General features: G+C 42.5%; 1 protein-coding gene across 1 annotated transcript in view; it reads left to right on the top strand.

Moving 5' to 3' along the window:
* The first annotated feature begins 9,187 nt into the window (after positions 1-9,187).
* Positions 9,188-17,785, top strand: part of ME1 (malic enzyme 1) — a 358,560-nt gene continuing 349,962 nt past the window's right edge. Inside the window, exon 1 of the mRNA XM_065400345.1 lies at positions 9,188-9,228. The gene's annotated coding sequence lies outside the window, so the exon portion shown is untranslated. The remainder of the gene's footprint in view (positions 9,229-17,785) is intronic.

Below are 17,785 nucleotides of genomic sequence, written 5' to 3'. Positions count from 1 at the left end.
CTAAATTTGATGCAACCATTCGACGTAGAAATGCTCTTCTGGGTCTTTTACTAGATCCTACTCTTACTGTTGAGACATTATCAGCTCCCAGTATTATACTTTATTGTCATAATGATTTTTTATGTTAGCATTGACTAAACAACAGGTCCAAATTACTTCCTAGTATAACTAAACTGAAGCTAATGATGTTACAAAAGATAAATTTGATCCAAGGCATTGAACAAAATGAGGCCCTAGACCTCCATGCAGATGTTCCTATCTCTTGGGAGTATCCTGAGAGCTTTATGGATCTCAATAGATTTAGGGAGTTTTTGCTTTAGAATTGTGTCTAATTGCCATTCTTTATGTTTTAGTATTCTGTGTGTCATTTTAAGATAATGATGATGTGTTTTTAAAAAAATCTATTTTTTTTTTTTAAGAAAAAGAAGTCTTGAACACTTTAGATTACTCAACATTATTTTAAAAATTCACTATTTATTATGTTTAATTTTTGCTCATCTCTCAGCTTGGAAAATTAAAAATAGACCAGTTGTTTATACTTCTGTTTAAAATCAATTCACTTTAACGTTATCAAGCATTAGCCCAATGCTGCAGTGTTTGGCATACAAACATTACAGTGAAATATTTATTTGTAAGAAATTTTTTTTAAAAATGTTTCCATTGTACTTTCAAAAAATCATTAAACCATTTCTACTGATTTTAATTTTTTAAAGTTAATTTATAACAAAACAAATTTCAGCCAAATTCTTTTAAACATTTTAGACAGAGTTTTCTGCGTTTCTGTAAGAAGTTTATTGTAAAAACTGTGACATGGAAAAGGTATTACTAATAGAAAAAGTTCTGAATTAATTAATTTAATTCTGGAATGCAGGAAAGAACCAAACTTTATTACAGAAGAGTATAAGCAATCTTTGGTATAAATATCAGAAATTTTCCACATGAAAACTATTTCAGAATAGGTTTACATACATGCCACAGCTAATTGGAAAAGCAAAACCATCCATCGTATCTCCCATCAGCAATATTTTGAAACTGTAAGGGGCCCTCTCTGCATTAACTTGAGTGTGTTTTTGGAAATATGCCAGTAGTTCCAAATGTGGAGCCATATCCCTGCAAAATAATTTGGACCAGGTAGGAAATACCTTATTTACATTACTGTAACTATCATTTTTTATTCTATTCAACCAATGTATTTTTCTTTTCAAATATTGGTCTCATATAGATACAATTGTTGAGGTTTACTACTTTGTGCCATTTATAGGACTTGCTAAAAGCAATTCAAAAGAGAATCAAATTAGAATTAATTCAACAAACCAGTATGTTGACAGAGCTTGTCTCTTCAGATGAACTAAACAGCTATTTCATTCAAATTTAAATTTATTTAAAATTAGCCATATTATAAAATCATAGAAGTGTAGGCCTGGAAGGGACCTCAATAGGTCATCTAGTCCAGTTCCCTGCACACAAAGCATTCCTGATGCGTTTGTCTAACCCAGGGGTAGGCAACCTATGGCATGCATGCTGCCTAGCTGATTTTCAGTGGCACTCACACTGCCTGGGTCCTGGCCACCGGTCCGGGGGGCTCTGCATTTTAATTTATTTTTAAATGAAGCTTCTTAAACATTTTAAAAACCTTATTTACTTTACATACAACAGTAGTTTAGTTATATATTATAGACTTATAGAAAGAGACCTTCTAAAACCGTTAAAATGTATTACTGGCATGTGAAACCTTAAATTAGAGTGAATAAATGAAGACTTGGCACACCACTTCTGAAAGGCTGCCGACCCCTGGTCTAACCTGTCCTTAAAAACCACCAATGACCGAGATTCCAAAACATCCCTATGCAGTTTGTTCCAGTGCTTAACTACCATGACAGTTAGGAAGCTTTTCCTAACGTCCAACCTAAACGTGCTTTGATGTAATTTAAGCCCATTGCTTCTTGTCCTATCCTCAGAGTTTAACAAGAACATTTTTCACCCTCTTCCTTATAACAACCTTTTAGGTACTTGAAAACTATCATGTACTCCCCACCCCCCAGTCTTCTTTTCTCCAGACTAAACAAACTCAACTTTTTCAATCTTTCCTCATAGGTCATGTTTTCTAGACCTTTAATCATTTTTGTTGCTCATCCCTGGACTTTCTCTAATTTGTCCACATCTTTCTTGAAACGTGGCATCCAAAACTGGACACAATACTCCAGCTGAGGCCTAATCAGCACAGAGTAAAACAGAAGAATTACTTTTTGTGTCTTGCTTACAACATTGCTGCTAATACATCCCAGAATTATGTTTGCTTTTTTTGCAAGTGTTACAATGTTGACTCATGTTTAGGTTGTGATCCACTGTAACCCCCAGATCCCTTTCCACAGTACTACTTCCTAGGCAGTCATTTTCCATTTTGTATGTGTGCGACTGATTGTTCCTTCCTAAGTGGAATACTTTGCATTTGTCCTTATTAAATTTCATCCTATTTACTTCAGACCATTTCTCCAGTTTGTCCAGATCATTTTGAATTTTAATCCTATCCTCCAAAGAACTTGCATCCCTTCCCAGCTTGGTATCATCCACAAACCTTATATGTGCACTCTCTAATCCATTATCTAAATAATTTATGAGGCTATTGAACAGAACCAGACCCAGAACTGATTCCCTGCAGGACCCCACTCAATAAGGTCTTCCAGAATGACTGTGAACCACTGATAACTGCTCCCTGGGAATGGTTTCCCAATCAGTTATGCATCCACCTAAGGCCTGGTCTACACTAGGGGGGGGGATCGATCTAAGTTATGCAACTTCAGCTACGTGAATAACGTAGCTGAAGTCGACATACTTAGATCGACTTACCGTGGTGTCTTCACTATGGTGAATTGACTGCTGCCGCTCCACCGTCGACTCTGCCTGCGCCTCTCGCCGAGCTGAAGTACAGGAGTCAACGGGAGAGCACTTGGGGATCGATCGCTGCCTGCCGATCCGGCCGGTAGTGAAAACATACCCTTATTGTAACTCCATCTAAGCTATATTTCCCTAGTTTGTTTATGAGACGGTCATGCGAGATAGTATCAACACTACTATTAAAGTCAAAATATAACCGCATCTGAGAAAGCTATTAGGTTGGTTTGACATAATTTGTTCTTGACACATCCATGTTGACAGTTACTTATCACCTTATCTTCTAGGTGTTTGCAAATTGATTGCCTGAGGTGACGGGGTATACCTACCCCACTCTGGATCTGCAGGGGTTAACTGTGCATTGCAGGCTGAGGAAGCCAGGCTCCTTCGCCTCTGCTGGGCATGCTCAGCCTGGAGGCAAGATATAAAAGGAAGCAGCCCAGCTCAGCCTGGGCAGGCTGCTGAAGGGAAAAGATGCAGGCTGACTCCAGGGAGCTGCTACAGGCCCTGGCTGCAGAGCCAAGGCATGCAGAACCCCAGATGGATTCCAGGAGCTGGACGAACCCAGAGAGGAGGCCACGCTGTCAGGAGCTACACTGCCTGAGGATCCCAGAGACCCAGGGGAACCGTGAACCATTGCTGGTGAAGACAGGGTAGGAAGCTGCCCAGAGGACTTAGACTGTGCTCTGCTGGGTGAAACGGGGAACCAGTTAGTGTGTTTTGGGAGGATCCCTGCTGATTCAGTGGCAAGTAATCCTGCCACTGCTAGGGCCCTGGGCTAGGGCTCGAAGGAGCAGGGAGGGCCCGAGTCCCCCTCGCCCCTGAGTGGTGCCCCACTTCCCCAATGAGCCAATTGGCCACACCATCCCACAGAGGGGTGCAATTTTATTGACTCCGGCCATTGGGCCATGGTGTCCTGAGTGGAAGGGCCACGCTATTGCCTCCAGCCAGTAGGCCGTACTACCACGTTTTATAGTAAGGGTTGTCAGCATAGGACCTAACCAGGTGTGATACAGCCACTTCCCTTTCTTTTGACCGCACGTGACCCGACACCCCATGAGGGGGGTGTACCTACCTCGCGACACTTGATTATTTGCTCCATTATCTTTCTGGGTACTGAAGTTAAGCTGACTGGTTTGTAATTCCCTGTGTTGTCCTTATTCCCCTTTTTATAGATTGGCACTATATTTGCCCTCTTTCAGTCCTGTGGAATCTTTCTTGTCGTCCATGAGTTTTTGAAGATAATGGGTAATGGCTCAGATATCTCCTCAGTGAGTTCCTTGAGTATTTCAAGAAGCTCCCTGCGTATTCTAGGAGTATTTTTATTTAGTTTAAATACGTGCATTGAGATAAGTACAATAATTTGTAGAAACAAGGCTGAGAAGTAAGAAATCCCTGGCAATACTCAGAGTTGTCTCACCACAACTTTTTCATAATCTTCATCAAGAATAGAAGATTAGATACTGATTGAGAACTGGAGAGATTATCATTGTTAAAAGATTGTTTTTTGGACAGAGGTCAAACACATGCTTCCTTTAAAGAAATCAACATCATGTCCTCCTCAAAGAAGTACTAACAATCTCCAGCAACAAAAAGATACTGTACTTCCATACTGGAAGAGCAAGGATACATTGCAGATGTAGTGGTATAAAGTTCTTCAAACACATCAAGGATCTCTGCAACGCCTGGCCTACACTTCAAAGTGGGACCACTCTGACTATGTCATTTAGGGGTGTGATATTTTTTAAAAATGTGCTATGGTTATATAGGTGAAGGCTCTAGTATGGAAGTAGTTATACCACTATAAAGGTGTGTCATAGTTCAGCCCATCCTGGGGTGCCTTCCAGTGTCAGGCCATGGCGCAACAGGTAAGCCTACCTCAGTTTCCCATTCAGTGATTCCCATAAGTAGTCTGCAAATGATTTCCAAGTGTGTGTGTGTATGTATATAGCCTGTGCAGGGTTAGTTTATTACAGATGAAAACCTGATGCATATAAACCATGACAAGAGTTCCATGATTATAATCCAGAATTCCCCAGCATAGTCCAAACAGTATATTCCATTTTCAAGTCTCAACAGGCCATCAAAACACCAAGTACTGCCCTGGCTTGTCTCACCATACCTCACCCCCAGGCTTCAGCCCTCTCTGGCCCTCTGGCTTCAGCTCTTTGGCTCAAAGAACCAGCAGGCATCTCCCGCCACTGCTCTTAGCGTTCAGCCCTTCTCTGGCCATGGCTCTGTGGCTCAGGAAGGTCAGCAGACTAGCTCCTCCACTGGTTTCCTGACAATTCCTCTCTCTTTCCAGGAAGAGCATACAGAGAGCACTCTGCTCTATGCAGCTTTCCCCAGAGATCCCTTTAAGATCTCTGGCAGCAGTCACCTGACTGGCCTTCTCTGTTGTCAAGATCTTTCATATGTGGCTAAGGTGCCTTCTCTTAAAACCCAATTAAGGAGGCATCTGACAAGTCATGGATTGCAGTGGATCCATCTCCCTCTTAAAGGTTCCAGTCATCCTGTGACAGGGGTGTGATCCCTGAAGGTACTTAGGGGCTTAAGTCCCATTTTTAGGCACATAAGTCTCTTTTTAGGCACCACTGTGTTCCATAAAACTCCCATTCTGCTGCCATCTAATCCTGTAGGTGCCTAAATTCACTCAGCATTGAAGACTTTGTCTCTGGGCATGTGCACTGCAGCATCACTCTGGACACCAAGGCACCTATCTCCCACCTAAGCATGAGCACTGCTGCCTCACTCTTGGCATCCAGGCACGGATCTCCTGCCTAAGCCCCAGAACGATTAAAACACTGGGGAAGATAGGTGTTTGGCCACCTAACTCGTGTGCAGGACCCAATCTGGTAGGTGTGCTCAGAAGCTGCCTACTAGATTGGGCTTCTCAGGTAAATTCATACAGAACAGCTTGGGAGGGGTTGTATTTCTGTGTTGAAGCAGGGTCTTTCAGGGTATATGGGTGATCTGTTCCATCATGTGATCTACTTCTTGCGTGGTGTCTTTCTTTTGGGAAGGTGATTTTGAGTGTGCCAAGAACACCCCACCAGAGAAGCAGATTGCAATAACACTTCATACAACTAAATAGAGCATTTCCAACCCAATCGCACCTTAATCTCGTCCTCTGAGTATTTTACCTGCAGAGAGCATGTCTGTCCCTTCTGTGTTCAGAATGTTCGACTTTACATGGATCTGACTCTTTGTCTTGACTAAGAAAAGTGGTCAAGTTTAGGCCAAGCTTAGGTAGCACATATTTGCGAAGTTTGACCTAAACTCAACCACTGTTCCTAGTGAAGACAAAACCTAGGCATGCTGGGAGGGCTACCTAGATTGACATGCTCCAGGAGAGGTCATGGTTATACTATTATTGTATAACACCTCAGGAGATTGTCCCTGAGGTACATATGTGGTCATCCAGCATGCTTTCAGTTTCAGTAGCTCAGCTGGCTTCTTCACTCCTTAATGATTAAAAAAAAAAAAAAAAAAAAGTAGCAACGCGGGACTGTCTCTGAAAGCAGAGTCATTCCCAGGATTCAGGCACATGTTTACCTTAACATACTTGAGATTTAATTGTTCATTTATGTTAATTAAGAGAAAAGTGTGGGCATGAAGGACAAGAATCAGTTACAATTTTCTGGAGAGGTGAGACAGCAGTAATTTTTTTTTTTTTTTTTGGTGCTGAAGGGATTGGTAGCTAACTTTTTTTCTCAAGCCTGGTAAAATATGCAGAAAAGAAAATAGGTTCCCAAACCTGATTCCAAATGAACAGGTGTTTCACAATGAGGTGAGCAAGATGAGTCACCATAGGTTTTTCGAAGGTGAGGCTCAAGAATCCTGCTTGGGCAGTCTCAGGATTGCATAATGGTGCTGGTTTCAGTGACTTTTGGCATAAACTCAGCGAAATTTTATAGAAACCACGTGCAACACTTCAATGAAATCATGTCAACACAAGTTTTTCTATCTTTGACAAAAAGTATGGAAATTAAATTGTAATTCCATTAAAAATACTTTAAAGGTGACCTGAAAAAGTATGAAAAAGGGCTTGTGCCCTTTTTTTGCCTTTTTATTAGGTACAAGAGAGGCCTAATAAGTTCTTTTAAAAAAAAAAATTAAATCTGCCTTTTTAATTAAAAAACAAACCGATTTTGTCCATCTTGGAAAGCTTACAAAAGTCTAAAGACACCTACAGAATTAGCAGATTTATGACATCAAGAAGCAAAATGTGATTAATTGTCAGCAAAGCTTTTTAAACAGTCTCTTAATTATGTAACTAATACATTTTGGGGAGAAAGCTCTCTTTGTTAACAATTCAACATCTCCACTCCTTCAATTAAGAACTAAGAAAGTTCTCAATATACATTTCCAAGCACTGCTACAAATCAAGAAATTCAGGGAAGACAGGACTTGACTTTTTGTATTGGTATAGTTTAAAAATCCAACCAAAACCACACCAAATCCCAAAAACTAAACAGATTTTTTTCTGACCTTGTGTATAAATCATAATGAATCAAAAAAGGACAACTCTGCAGATTACCTATAAAAATTTGACCTTTTTTTTAGAAAAACTAAGAAATTCTGATTTAAGTTTGATGTGTGACATAATCAATTTGGTTGCAATACATAGAGGTAATGGCCAGTAAATTCCCAGTCCTTAAGGGCTTTTCTACACACAAAAACCTCCTAGTATCTTTAGAAGCAGTACAACCCTAGTGCAGGCACAGTTATAGCCTTATACCTGTAAACTGAGAGGAGATAGCTATATTGATAAGGCACCTTTTATACTGGTATAACTCCAGCCAGACTAGACGTTGTACTGATTTAATTATTTTGGTAAAAAAAACTACACCTTTTCTCAAACTAGTTGAATTGGTACAACAACCCTGTGTAGACCAGAAACTTGCACCGTATTAAATATACAACACTATTCAGCCACCTGTTACAGTGGCCCTTTAGCAGGAAGTTTAGGTTTTATAGTCATTACATAGCATGATGAGGGTGAGATTTCAATTTTAATAATAATATTGGCTCCACTCCTGCAACTGAATCTGTTCAGGCCGTCGCCTACACCCATGAAGAGCTCCACTGACAGCCTACCTGGATTTGACTTCAGGATGTGCCCATATTGTCTCAGGACACTATCATTAAGATCACTGAAAATTTGGTGGTTTTTATTATACTCTGCTTCACAGAAAACAAATAGCACAACCTAAGACACTTCATGAAACGTTAAACCTTAATTTTCAATTGGCATGTAATAGAGATGAATTTGGATGGGCTGTCAGAAAAGCAGCGGAGTTGATACAATGGAATTATGTAATGAAATGTGAATGCCGAATAATTATGTTAAAATGATTGATTGACTCTTCTGTTTTAAAAACAAGCTCAGACTTTAGATGAAAAATAAAAGATTAAAGCATTTGATTTACCTAAAAATGACACACTTTCATAATGTGACATAATGACATTAATCTGATATGAAGCATATCACTGAACAAAACATGATTAGACTGGCAACCGCAAGTCTCCCAAGTAATATTTCATGAGCAGCCCACAGAACATCCAAAAAGGAGGGATGGCACACTAAAGCTCTTGTAGGAGGGTGTAGGAGTATACTTCCCTGCCTATATTTTGCCTATTCCCTTGTCCCTCAAGCCTTCACATCTTCCTGAACCCTTACTACACCTCCAAATGCCTCCCTGCACAGCATATACACCTCTCATTCCCCCTCCCCTAATTCTCTCACCCATCCATCACATGGCCAAGCCCTCCTCCCAAGCATACACCTCTCATCCCCTCACCCCCTCCATCATATGGCCAGTCCCACCCTCCCAAACACGCACCCCTCATCCCCTCCATCACATGGCCAGTCCCTCCCCCTCAGGACACACTCCTCACCCCCTCCATCCAAGTTCCCTCAGGACACACCCCCAGCCTCACTTCCCAACTCCCTCAGCACCTCCATCACCAGCCAAATCTCCCCCAGATCCATGGCCTGCCCCCCTCCCCAGCCGCTTCCCTGGCAGCTCCCGCTCCCACCCGGCCTCGGCTCCCTCCAGTCGGCGCAGCCGCGCGGTGAAACGCTGCGGGCGCTGACCCGCCCCCCGCCGCTCCCGTCGCTGAGCGGTTCCTCCGCTGACTCAGCGGCGCTCGTGCCCCGGTGACCCCGGCTTGGAGGCGGCGGCGTGTCAGGGCGCTTCCTCCTCCCAGTCCCCGCGGTGCCATCCCGGCGGACACTCGCCTTGGCAGCGGCTGCAGGAGTGACCGGCCCAGCCCGCAGAGCTCACCATGAAGCGGGGCTACGAGGTGACCCGCAACCCGCATCTCAACAAGGTACCGGGGCGCCTGGGCCGGGCGGGCCGCTGCTGAGGAAGGGCCGGGGGGTGGTTAGTCCTCGCCGCCCCCAGCTCTGGGCGCGTAACCGGGGGACATTTCTCCATGGGCGCCTCCCCAGCCCCTCGGGCCCGCTGCTCCGCGCGGGTCGCCGGCACCTGTCACACCACAGCGACTGGGAAAGCGGCGGGAGCTGAACCTGACCCCGACCCCAGCCCGGGTCCTCGCTGCCGTGGGGGGGGCGGCACCGGCAGGGTGGGGACAGCGGCGGTTGTCTTGTAGACTCAGCACTTGGCAACAAACTCTGATACTTCCAAGTTCCTGCGGATCAGCTGATGCTTCCTCTGCCTTAGATAACGCCGCTGCTGTCCAGGAGACTCTTAACATAGGCTCAGCTCCCTGCGGTGCCCCCTGTCCCTTTATGAACCTGTGCAAGTCACTTCACCTCCCAATGCCTCAGTTTACCCATTGAGCAAATGAGGCTATTGCTACATAATAGTATTGCCATCAAGCACAGTAGACATATTTTTGGCACACAGGGTAGGAAGCACCCATCCCAGGCAGGCGCTGAAAAAGGTAGATGCTGGTAGAAAGTTCAAATACTGATACGCTCCCCTACAAATTCTCTGTTCCAACATAATTATTTTCCTAGCACCCTGGCTCTGCTCCTATGCTTGGTTCAGGAGATGTTGGTGAGAAAATATAAGTGCCCCTGCCACCTATCACAATTGCATACTGTTCCCCCTATCAAATGCTGAAGTAGGTTTTGACCTTTGATAGATGACAAGGAAAAAGATATTTAACTTTCATTTGAGTACATTATTTCTCATTTTTTGCTTTTCCTTTTGTGACTGTATTTGTTCTAATAAACATGTACAATTGCACAATTCAAATCAAAAGTACTTTATTGGCATGATAAGCGGTACAGTTGTTGCCAAAGTGTAAAGGGGACAAAATTCAGAGTAGCTGTCAGAGGTAGATGTGATAAATTAAGCCTCTTGTATCAAGTCTAGATTAGGTCTTCAAAATACTGCATAGGGTTATATCCATTTGGCCAGTTGTGAGTATTATTTGTTTTCATTTTGCAATCACTTTTAATGTAGGTTTGTGTTAAAACACACAAAGTTATTTAGTCATATGGCAAAATGGGGATAGATTGATATAAACTAATGTTTCTCTAGTTTCATTGCATGAATTGACTTATCAGTAAAAATCCATGTTAGTTAGATGAAGAGTCCTTTTTTTAGTGTTGGTCCATCTTGGATACAAAGATTCCACATATTTTCTGTTGTGAATCTACATCTACAGTCTTGAGTGAGGTATTTTAGGATCAGCTGAAATGAAAGGTGATTAAACAAACAAACCAATCCAAAGAGTGATGATAAAGGACTTCAAATGTTCCACAAATGAAATAGAGTAACAGCATTCATGTAAAAAATCTGAATAACCAAGACAAACAAACACTCCCTTACTTTAAGAAAGCTATAATTAGTATGAACTCTAAAATGCCTCTGGTAGAGGCCACTTTTAGGCAAAACAACCCCATCCCTTTTCTGCCCCCCCACTTCAACCAACCCTGAATGAAGAGGACCTCTTTGGCTTTTCAGGGCTAGAGAGGATTTCTATTCGGTTTTCTGGCTGAAACGCTTTACTGTGAATGAAGATTTGTGTTATACACGTGCAATAACATTTTCAGATGAGTAGTAACATTTTACTAGAAAAAGACTCTCCCATGGGAGGGGATTCTACAACCTATGTGGCTATATAGATGATTATTAGTGGAGGGGAGAAGAGCAAATGGAGAATTTGTGGGACACTGTCAAAAATGTTGCCAGTTGTGGTGATGGTTTATTATGTAATTGTGGCTGCATAATAAGACATAATGGACTGAGACTACCAACTCCTACCGGGAGGACTATTTAACAGACAGCCAATAGTATAGAGTTGAACTTTAAATAATAAAAAAAAAAATTTAATGGTTCTAAAGTACAAAGGAACGTATGCAGGAACTTTTCCTGCAAACCAAGAGGCCCTCGGTGAGGTCTGAAATTAACTAGTAGTCTTTACACTAAATTTGATACTTTTTGTGAATCAGAAGTATACAATATAGCTATATCCATTTATATAAACAGTTATATAGTTTACCCTCTTCATCCAGATTCTTAATTTTTATATTTTGTTAGAAAGTTATGAATGACTCTTATTTACTAGATGATCAATTTTTTACTTAGGATTTGTGTCAAGCTGCATTTGGATGGAAATTGGATTTAAAACGCACAAACAAAGCATTTTAAAATTGTTCTTTATTAGTTAGGTTTTTTTCCACATTTAAGTTAAATAAAACTAAGATTATCAAAACACACTTCGCATTTAAAACTGATTTATTAAACAAAGGAAATATCTGTAATTAGTGATTTGAATGGATTGTTTCTGGTCACCATGGCCCAGATCCACAAAAGAGACTTAAGTGCCTAAACCCCAGTTTTAGGTGCCTATGTCCGAGATTTATGCACTACTCTGATCCACATATGCCCCGTTTGGCTGCCACCTAACCCTGAGGCTTTTAAACTCCCTCAGCGCCTAAATTTCCTCAGTAAAAGTTCCCTAGGTGCCTGTATTTCCACCTCTGGGCATGTGTACTGCAGTCTTACTCTAGGCATTCGGACGCCTATCTGATGCCTAAGCCCCAGGGCAGTCCACAAACTGGGTGTAGATAGGCGGAACATCACCTGTCTTGCCTGGGGGGTCCAATCTGGTAAGTGTGCTGGGAGCATGCCTAACACCATACAAAACAGGTGGGGGGCAGGGGAAGGAAGAAAAGGAGGATTCCCTTATTGCTAGTAACCCAGTGGTTAGGGTACTCACCCAGGATGTGAGAGACCGCAGTTCAATTCCCTCCTTTCCCTGATGAGGAAAAAGGATTTGAACAGAAACTCCCCACCTAGTGAGTGCCCTATGCGCTGGGCTATGGGGGTATTCTGATGTGGGCCTCTCTCAACCAGTAAACCTGGCAGATGGCTATCTTCTCAATAATGTGGAGACCTTGGATGTGCACCTCTTTTTTTCCACTTATGATATAAGTCATGCACGGGGAAACTTTTTGGCCCTAGGGCCACATCGGATACAGAAATTGTATGGAGGGCCAGATAGGGAAGGCTGGGGGAGGCGTGGCCTGGCCCCCTATCCAGCCCCCCGGAACCCTCACCCCCATCCAACTCCCCCTGCTCCCCACCCCTGACTGCCCCCGGGATTCCCGCATCCTATCCAAACACCCTTGCTCTCTGCCCCCTGACCATCCCCCCAGGATGCCTGTCCCCCATCCAATCCCCCCTGCTCCCCACCCCCTGACCAGGACCGGCTCTACCATTTTTGCTGCCCCAAGCCAAAAAAATAAAAAATAAAAAGCTGCTTGGACTGCTGTCTGAACTGCCGAAGCAACAACAACAACAAAAAAGCCGCCCAGACTGTGCCACCCCAAGAATGGACGGAATGCCGCCCCTTAGCATGTGCCGCCCCAGGAACGTGCTTCCTCCGCTGGTGCCTGGAGCCAGCCCTGCCCCTGACCACCCCCGCCCCTATCAAATCTCTCCTGTTCCCCACCCCCTGACAGCCCCCTTGGGGCCCCCTATCCAACCCTCCCTGCTCTCCCTGCCCCATGTTACCTGTGGGGCTCAGTCCTTTCCCTGTGCATTTCCCCTGCTCGTTTGGCTGCTCTCCCTGGCAGTCGGGCAGGGCTCGCTCCCTTTCTGGGCTTGGCTGCTGGGGTCAGGGGCCAAGCATGCTGAGGGTGGAGGAGGGCCCTGGCTTGTTCTGCCTCTGGCCCTGGCAGCAGGGCCCAGGCCCCTTGACTGCCCTCCTGTAGCACAACTCCTCCCTCCGGAACTCCCCCGCCCCCTGAGCGCGCCGCCCTGGAGCACCAGGTCTGGTGGCACTATAGCCGTGCCGCCCGGCTGGAGCTGCAGCCACGCTGCCCAGGCGCTGGGGGAACTGTGACTGCGAGGGAGACAGGGAGGAGGGGAGCAGAAGGGGAGGGGCCAGGGGCTAGCCTCCGCCACACTCACTACGCTGCCGGGGAGTTGGGCTAGCTCCTCCGCAAGCATGTCCTGACCCTGCTCCCTGGCAGGAGCTCGGGGGGCCAGAGGGAAGGGTCCTGTGGGCCGGATGTGGTCCGTGGGCTGTAGTTTGCCCCCCTCTGATATAAGTGGTCAAGAAAATAAAAAGACAAATGAGAAAAAAATATTGAAAATCTTCACACTGACCACAAAGCCTCAAATATTCCTGATTTTGGGAGCTAGTGATTAAGCACAGTTTTAGGATTCCAATTTACAAGAAAATGCAGCATAACAATTTGCTTCATAAGATCTAAACAGATTGAATTTAACTGCTGGGAGATTAAAAGATGAATCTCCAAACTTGTGGACATCCCGTGAGTTAATCAATAATAAGTTAAGAGATTTCTTGGGTCTCTAAGGTTTACAAATGTATTTGAAAAATGTTTTATTAATGGTCTAAAACACAAGACAATTCTTAGACTCATAGACTCATAGACTTTAAGGTTAGAAGGGACCATTATGATCATCTAGTCTGACCTCCCGCATGATGCAGGCCACAAAAGCTGACCCACCCACTCCTGGAATAATTCTCTCCCTGGACTCAGCTGTTGAAGTCCCCAAATCATGATTTAAAGACTTCAAGTCACAGAGAATCCTCCAGCAAGCGACCCCTGCCCCATGCTGTGGAGGAAGGCGAAAAACCTCCAGGGCCTTTGATCAGTACAAAGATTTTTCCACTCACAGATTAATAATAGGGCTGTACATATAATTCCCTAAGAATTCACCTCTTACATTTTTATTCAAGATGACTTAATTTCAGCCAAATCCAAGTATAATAATATATGGAGATATACCTATCTCATAGAGCTGGAAGGGACCTCGAAAGGTCATCGAGTCCAGCCCCCTGCCTTCACTAGCAGGACCAAGTACTGATTTTTGCCCAGATCCCTAAGTGGCCCCATCAAGGATTGAACTCACAACCCTGGGTTTAGCAGGCCAATGCTCAAATCACTGAGCTATCCTTGTACTTCCTTTCCCCCCCTCTACACCTCAGGCAGTGGAAAGAGAATTTGCTTGCACAATCTAGACCTGGAGAAAATACACTGCATTTTTTTTCAATGTGGAAAAAAAAAATCTTAAAACTTCAAAGTATGCACCTAGTTGAAGTCTATATTCTAATAAACCTAAAACCAATAACACAGCATATGCGACCAACAAGCTTTCCCAAGAGATCCTTGTTCATGTCTTGGGCAGAAAAGAATAGGGTTTCTTATGATGAAAAATTTACAGTTAGAGCAGCCATAGTACATAGCCATAAATCCATTTGTTTATTAAACATTATGCAGTGGATATATTTTATCAGCTCTTGTCTTTCATTATTTTGATTTAAAAATCCATAGGTGCTTGTGTGTCACAGCAGTATCATATGTGTTGGTGTATGTTCCCATATGCAATAGACTACATTTTGCCTTAACTGTACATAGGTTTTCTGATCAGAGTAGGACATGCACGAATCCAGAAAAAATAACCTTCCCTAAAACAAAGTACATTGTATGTATACAAATATAATAATCTCTATACTCTATATTATTGGGCTTTGGAATATGTCCTCTGTAGAATGCTTCACAATGTATTGAGGTATGCCAAGAGAAAACAGAATCTCGTGTTACATAGAAGTCTACACAACAACGTTCTTTAGATTGGTGGATGCTTTCTTCATGAAAAAGCAAATGTACAGTCTGTTACCTCATTCTTTTACTTAGCTGCATCCTTTAGCACTGCCCTACTACTCTTAAAGGTGAACGTGATGTTTAAAGATGACCTTTGCTCTGTCTGTGGAACCCTAGTATTGAACATTGACTTGTTATAAGCCCTGAAGCCTTCAGCATTTTAAATTCTGAAGTTCTCCAAACTGCAATGTAATGTGATACACCTCAAACTCCATTGCATCTTACATCCAGGGCACCAAGCTGGTACAACTGCATCTAATTCACAAATTCCACTCAGGAAAGGTGTGGATATCAGTGTGGTCCAGCGAAGAGCAATTGGAAATCATAAGGTTGACTGGAAAGTCTGGAAGGCCACTAAGTTGTTGAAGGAAGTGCGTGTGTGCGTGTTGGGGGGCGGAGGGGAATACATGGAATGAGTAGCCTCCAATAACAAAAAACCCCTGACTTAACTCCTCTCGTTTCAAAACACTCTCTAGTGAAAGGAGCTCTGTTTCTCTGCTGCTAAATTCTTCTTCATCCTTTGTTTTACTTGAGTAACAAAAACATTGTCAACTCTTGGCAACATTAAGATTGGTATCCCAATTTCTTTTTTAAAAAATCTTGCAATGCAAGATTATTTTCATATGCTTCATTGAAATTTGGTTTAGAATACATCATGAATGCTATACCGAAGGGGTTTTAAATAAGAAATGAAAAGACTGAAAACATACCTAGAAGTCAGATTTTAATAAGTTACTTTTGAAAGACAGATAGGTGTCTTGCATGTGCAGTCTTTGTTGGATGTAAAATATATAAGATGACTGATTTTTTTTTTGTAGTTGCTGTGGCTTTCTAAATTTTTTTATTTTCATTTTAAGTTGTATTGCACCATAATCATGAATAGGTACGGTATTATAGCTTCATTTATATATGTTCTGCAGTTAGAAGTATTCTTGTACACTTTAATATATAGATCCTCTTGGTATTAAATACTTAAGTAGAATCAACTTTGCACAGTGTCTCCTGATAGATTAGCAAAAAGATATAGTTCCTGTTTCAGGGAATTTCTATGGCCTAAATGTTGCTTTGGGATTTACCAGCTTGTATCCCTGAACTGTGTAGAAACCTATTGACTTCAGTGGGCTTGTGAATAGACACATGTTAACAGTTTCTGATATAGTATTGGGGTCTAACTTAGACAAAAGTGGGGATAGTAAAATGAGCCATGAGGATGAAGAAATAAAAACAGATTGAGTCATACTGTGAGTGAATGATACAAGTTCTGATTTTCTTAACTATAGACTGAGGTAGGGCAAGAGAAGAGCAGATATCATAGGAGTGGAGGTCAGCAGGGAAAAGCAAAGCAAAGAAAGGGTTTGAAGGGGAAGAGTGAGGATTCCTGGATCAGAGAAATAGGAGCAGTCTTCCTGTCACTAAGAAAAACAGTGTTTTTTAAAAAAAGCACAAAGATTTTTAATCTAATTTTTATTCTTATAGTTCTATTTTTATTTATAATCTACAGTAATCCACTATAAATTTAGAGAAAACAAAATAAGGGAGAGAAACTGTGGCAATTGTGAGGAAAACAATGAATCAGTGTCCAGCAGAAATAAAGACTAGTAATTAAAAATTAATGGGTATTGCGAATTCTACCCAGAAACTGTGAACTTTAAAGCATTGCTGTTCTGCCATGAAATACTGTGTCTGTTAATAAAAAGCTTTCAGTTAATTATGTGCTTTTCCCCTTTAAATAGCAGTAATAAAAATAATTATTTGAGAAATAAGTTTTTTCTTACATCAGAGAGGAAATTTAAGTTGGCAATTAGAGATATGCAATCAATGATAGGATATGTTCATTACCACTACTTGAAAGGCATTGTTAAACTTGTACACAAATTGCCCCACACATTGACAGTATTAAAATGTCATGGAGAAACATGGACTTGCTTTTACTTTTCTGTAATATCTTATTTATAAACACTTTAAGATGGTATCCTGGCATTTTGACTAGTTGTCTTTTGCCTCACCTTATTTTAAAGATGGCTATCACTAATGCTGACAACCAATAAAGAAAGAATTTGCTAAGGGAATTACTTATTCCTGTAAAAGATGCTAAAAAGAATAATAGATTCTGCAGAAGGCACATATTAAGTCATTTAAACAAATTCTATTTCATTTTTTTCCACTCTGTATTGAGCCTGATTGTGTCACTCTTATTTGCACTGAGTAGCCCTGTTGGACTAGAGTGTAGGTTTGGGACAAACCTTGTATGGGCTGGTGCTTAGTTACATTACACGAGGAGCAGTACAAGGAAGAAATTTTGCCTTTGAGAGGCGCAGTTCCCGCCCTTCCTGTTCTTTCTCTCTGGAAGAAGGAGAAGGTGGGTTCAGGGAAGGAGGTGGAGTGGATGTGTGGTAGTAATTTGCCACAGCAAATTATAACACCTTCTTTGCTGGCTTAGCAGTGCTCGGTGTGCAGGGTTGGCGCCGACCAACCCTTTCTCTCCTTACTCACTTCCTGATCATCTGCTTCAAAGGAGCTGAGGAGTTGGTGCATAGCATCAGTCGCCTCCCAGGCATCCCACCGCAAGGTCTGGGTAATCCATGCAGTGGCCTTTCATGTGGTAGTGGGGGTTAGGGTTATGGTCAGTGGGTCCACTGGATGATTGAAGTGCTAAAGGAGCACTCAAGGAAGACAAGGCCATTGCAGAAAAGCTAAATGAATTCTTTGCATTGGTTTTCATTGCAGAGGATGTGAGGAATCCCCACACCCGACCCATTCTTTTTAGATGACAAA

This window comes from Emys orbicularis, chromosome 3 (assembly GCF_028017835.1).
Source record: "Emys orbicularis isolate rEmyOrb1 chromosome 3, rEmyOrb1.hap1, whole genome shotgun sequence".
In the NCBI taxonomy this organism is placed as follows: domain Eukaryota; kingdom Metazoa; phylum Chordata; order Testudines; family Emydidae; genus Emys; species Emys orbicularis.
The sequence above is the reverse complement of the archived record's forward strand: the minus strand, read 5'-3'. Positions and strand labels throughout refer to the sequence as shown.